Source organism: Simochromis diagramma, unplaced genomic scaffold (assembly GCF_900408965.1).
Source record: "Simochromis diagramma unplaced genomic scaffold, fSimDia1.1 OVJJ01000354.1, whole genome shotgun sequence".
Lineage (NCBI taxonomy): Eukaryota > Metazoa > Chordata > Actinopteri > Cichliformes > Cichlidae > Simochromis > Simochromis diagramma.
Genome location: NW_024386926.1, coordinates 64,318 through 70,101, shown reverse-complemented (window position 1 = coordinate 70,101; position 5,784 = coordinate 64,318).

The window sequence follows — 5,784 nt, the reverse complement described above, 5'->3', positions numbered from 1 at the left end:
CCACTCCAGCTTCCTCCTGTAATTGTCCTGTAATATTATTAAGATATTATGATACAGACTTATAATCTGCACCGATGTTTTTTCTACATTCTATAAAGTGAGCGCGAGAGCCCTCGGTGCGCCTGCGCGCTGCTGAAGTCAAAGTAAACTTTATTGTCATCTCCGCTACAGACAGTCCAGCATATAGAGAGACGAGACGACGAGGCTGCAGTTACAGCGGTGCAAGTAAACAAACAATAAATATAAGAAGAGTAAGAAAATAAATCTACACTTTAGGACTCGGGGTAAAGGATCAATAACAATTTAAATTTATAATTTACAGTTTGATGATTTAAAGTCTCACACAACCCGTCAAAAGGGGCGGGGCCGGCTGCTTCCAAGTAGAGCACATTTCATTTATAATGATGTAAATCCAAGCCCATCATGGATTCACGATCTGAATCCTGGGTTGTGTGAAATCCCAGAAATCAACCTTAGACAAAGTGAATCTGTGAACTAAGGTGTAGGTCTGTTAGGTTAATTGTGCTGATCCTCGGGTTGAGGGATTTGTGTTTGTACTGGAGCGCAAAATTCAAACCAATGGAAGATGGACAACAAAAGTTCAAAGCCATCAGGTGCTCAGGTTAGAAAAAAGAGAAAAGATGCAGGTAAGCAGACGTGTGATTGGATAATGGCAGCTCATCCTGAACCAATCAGACTAAACTCCAAACAATACATTATGTTACAGATTTTAATATTAATTAGTCATTGTTACTTGTTGATTTGTCCTTTTCTCATTGTGTGACGAATTATGACGACTGTTTGGTAGCTGTTATTGTCTCTCTCTCTCTCTTCATGTGTGTTTCTCTGGTGAAACAATAGTTTTGTGTTAATGTTAGGGCTGCACGATTTTGCATAAAATGAGAATCACGATTTTTTGGCTTAGAATTGAGATCATGATTCTCTCATAACAATAAATAAACATAAAACAACAAATGTCTCACGTTTTGTTGTTTTACAGAGCAGGACACACTGGAGACAAACTGAAATACTGCAAAGAATCTGGGAGAAGCTTCACCACATCGGATCACTTAAAACAACATGAACTGATTCACAGTGGGGTTAAAAAGCACCTCTGTGATCAGTGTGGGTCATCCTTCACCACTGCAAGTCAGCTTAAAACACACAAAGGAGTCCACACAGGAGAGAAACCACACAAGTGCAGACACTGTGAGAGAAGCTTCTCACAGTCAGGTAATCGTAACATTCATGAACGTGGACACATGGAAGGAAACTACAGCTGTGACCAGTGTGACAAGAGCTTCAGGAATCTCAGTTCATACTCTGCACACAAACGATCCCACGTTACTAATAAACTGTTTCACTGTTACCAATGTGCCCAAACATTCACCTCATTGTCTGCTCTGTGCAAACATCAGCGCGATCACTCAGGGCTGAAATCACTCCCATCACTGGATCACAGTGAATCTGAAGACACAGAAAGATCCTCTGGTTTCTGTGTCAGACTCAAAAAGCTTGAGATCAGGCTCCACAGAGTTCAGATAGAATCATTTAAACTTGTGTTGAACTGAACTGGTTGCTGGGCTGAACTTCTACATAATACAGATCTACATGGGATCTTCTTTTCTGTTTTACTGAGTCAGTTTTGTCCTTTTTTCTCTGTCCTGGTTTTGCTCGTCTGTAAATGATTGAAACTCAGTCAAATAGTTCATTGTTCTCCAGCAAAACGTTTTGGAAACTCATGTTTAACCTTTAAAACTCTGACATGTTTTAGCACACAAGGATTCATCGGGGAGTTCACTCATGATTGGACCATGAGAACAAAGGTTTTTCGTTCTTTCAAAGAGAGTCTTGGAGATGTTTGATGTTTCTGTTTTTCTGAAACCACCTGAAAGAAAAACTATTTTTCTTGCTTTATGTAGTGTGGAAGTTTTTAATGTTTCTTCATCTGTGATGTTCTTGAATGTGTTCACGTGAAGATGGTACAAATAAACTGTCCTTTCAGCTTTAGCTCCTAATTTATTCATTATTTATGGATGTAGCACAGCAGCCGTCTCTTGATTAACACATGGAGGGCTCGGGATCTGATGGTGTCGTCTCCCTAATTTGCCCACTCAGTAAATCTCACTCATGGCCAAGAAATTGAAATGAACCTTGTTTCCCTGCTGGATAGTGATCCACTGTAACTCTGCTCCTCCTTCCTGTTTAGGATTTCTGTGGCTGAAGTAAAATTCCCTCCATCCATCACTTATCCCAGCTAACCCAAAGTGAAATAAAGTTTTGCTCGTCTTAAAAAAGCATTACAATAATGGGCATTACCAATGCAAACTGAATGATACAGAAGATGAAAGAAGAGACTTTGATCAGTTAATAAAGCTCATGATCTGGATTCATTGTGGCTGCTACACAGATACTTCTGGGTCACTTCTCTCAGTTAGGAACCTTCCTCACCAAACTGACTGTTGGACCACACCCCTGGTTTCATGAGAAATTGTTTCAGCCATGATTTCTCTTCCTGTATTTCAGAGTAAAGACTGAAGTGACAAATGGAAGCATGTTTAAAAAACACAATGTGAGAGAGACGTTGAGGTCCTTAGAAGTTACCCTGGGTTTTTCTGTCACCCTGCTAGATGTTACACACCTTGTTATTGGACTGATTTCTACTGCTGGACTACTCCTGCGGAGAGTAACAATACTCTTACTAATTAGCTCCCTTTCACACCTTTGGGGATATTTATTTTTGTGTTTGCAGCGCTGTGAGCCAGAACAGCGAGAGAAAAATCTGCAACAGCGACGAGCCGAATGCTTACGTGAATCGCAGCAGCTGCACATGTGCTACGCTGAATTAGAGGATATCTTTGCTCTGGATTTCTATTTCTACTTTTTCATTTCTATATGATTCTTCTTGCATCTAAACAAAGATGATTCAATTTGCTAAATGTTGATGGCTCTTCGTGCTCAGGTGTAAATGAGACGTAATATTTGCTCTTGGTTTGGTTCTCCTGTACAGAACCTTGCAGTACAACAGAAACCTAAAAACATTATTTGTAGTTGTTATTCTTAGTTGTTCTGCTGCCTAAATACCACAGGGTCTGATTATGAAGTTATTGAGCTGCACATACGTTACGACCTGCTTAAGTTCGAGGTCACAGCGTCTGTAGAGCAGCTGGAACATAATGAAGTCTACAAGGTTAAAGTTTTCTCTTCAGTTATTGTTCTTTCTGCTGCTTGGTTTGATGGATCTAAGACCTTTTGTTTTTATTATTGTTATTATAATTATCATGAATATTTTACTCTCTAGAAGCTTTAAAATAGTGTTTGTGTTTGAAAAAATTGATTTAAGAATTGAACAGAAACATCTGTCCTTCTGAAAATTGCCCAAAGGCACAGAGACAAAGTCAAAGGATGCAACCTGTAACTTTCTCTTCCTTCATGTCAGGACCATCATCCATGATTTATATAAAATGCATATAGCAACAGTAGCACTTTAGTTTGGACTTTATGACTTCTGTAACTGGAAAATATTATTTTGTTTAAAGACAGAAGTGACCGCATAGTTGCAACATCAAAGGGAAATATTAATTAATTAGCATCAAGTATATTTGTTGCTTAAGCGTTTGCACTATAACTTAAGTAGGATTATAACTTTTAAGGAAGGAAAGATTTCAGATATTTAGTTCACTGTTTCAGTTATTTTATATGAAATTAAAACATTTACGTTGGTCAAATATGATGCTCTAAATCAAATAAAAGTTTGAAAATAAATGATGTATTTTTAAATGCTGCAACAAATGTTCACAAAAAGTAACTATAATTAAAACCAGTTAAACAAAATCAAATGTTTGAATCATGCTTAACCAAATGCCAGGCTGGAGAGCTGAACCTAAAGTATACGTAGAAAGATTTCAACATCTGAGCAGTTTTTAATGTTTTTATCACATATAAATGTCACAGCAGTGGGTCCTGGCCCAATGCTTTGTGTTTTTGGTTTTCTTTGACTCTTGTTTTTCTTGCTTTTTGTTCTTCTTATTTATCAGGCTCTCAGTAATCTTAGTTCTCCCTCCCTCAGTGTTCATTTCAGCCTGTGTTTAGTTTCTGTTCCCGTGTCCCACGTTTCATCGTTTCATGTCGAGTCAGCCCTGTCTCTCTGTTTCCTGTGTCTCCCCAGTCAGCCCCGCCTCCCTCGGGCACTCATGTGTGATACAGAGTAATAAACCTGACTACATTTGCTACACTCTCTTTATTACCTGTTACTTTAAAATTCATACACTAATTATGTCTGCCCATCTCTCTAATGTGAAGGTCAAAGGTCAACATCCCAGTGACATAAGAATAATCCCAAAGGGGCAAAGGCAGCGGTTAATTTAGCACATTTAGCATTAAGGGTACAGCAAGGATATACTTTTACTTATTGTGGCAGGGGTGTGGTCTCTGGCCTGCTGCAGTGGAGGCTGGTGGCAGGAAGTTGGACGGCACAGGTGAGGGTGATGGAGCTCATGACTCTCCCCTTTATAGTGACGGAGGAGACTGGCGTGGGGGAAGCGTGTAGTGGAGGAAGCCGAGGAGAGAGCTGGTTTCTGGCTACAAAGACGGCGTCAAACCAGAAAAGATTGCTCGTGGTCAAATAATGTGTCAATCAGCTGTGAATCAAACTGTGTGTGGCTCAGTTCATGTCACAGTGTTGTTTAGTATATCTTCACTTGTCTCACTCTCCTTCTGTTCTGTCCATCAGGAAGATCCTCAGCGCTTACACAGATCCTCCATCGATGTTGTAACTGTTGGCATGATTACATTGTATATAATTTGGATTATTTCTTTATCTCGTCAAGATCTATGTCATGATTGTAAATTGTTTAAGCTGTACATTACTGTTTGTTTTTTGTAGTCAACGTTTTGGTGCTTTGTGCTTTTATTTTGAAAGTCAAATTCGCTTACAAGTTGCGCTAGAATAAAGGTTTTTAGTGGTTTTATTATAAAGCTTTTATTATTATATAATAATGATAATAATAATATCAATAATATTGAGGCACATTGTGTGGAGGAGGTTCAGTTATATCCTGATCATCCAGACAGATTTGATGTTCATCATCTGCTGTGTAGAAATGGTCTGACTGGTCGCTGTTACTGGGAGGTCGAGTGGAGAGGAGACGTTTATATATCAGTGAGTTACAGAAGCATCAGAAGGAAAGGAGTCAGTGATGACTGTTTGTTTGGATTCAATGATCAGTCCTGGAGTCTGAGCTGCTCTGATGATGGTCCTCAGTCTGTCTGTCACAATAACAGACTAACATCCATCTCCTCCTCCTCCTCCTCCTCTGTCTCTAACAGAGCAGCAGTGTATGTGGACTGTCCTGCTGGCACTCTGTCCTTCTACAGAGTCTCCTCTGACACTCTGATCCACCTCCACACCTTCAACACCACATTCACTCAAACTCTTTATCCTGGGTTTATGTTCTGGTCTCCTGGTTGCTCAGTGTCCCTGTGCTGAGTGGAGTGTAAAGAGTGTCTCCTGTTACAGAAACACTCTGACTGTTGAACAGATAGTTCAGTCTGTACATGTCTGTCTCTTTCACTCACAAACACGTTTTCAGATTCATGGATTCAATCAGTTGATGTTTGAAACTCTTCTAAATGATTCCTTGTAAACTTCTTCCTCTTCAGTCACAAACAAACAGGAAGTGATGTCACATGTGTTCCTGTCCACACAGCAGAATGAGTCTATTGCTGACAGTGATGTACAAACAGAGTGAGCATTTCTGAGGCCCAAATAAACTGAGTAGTTCA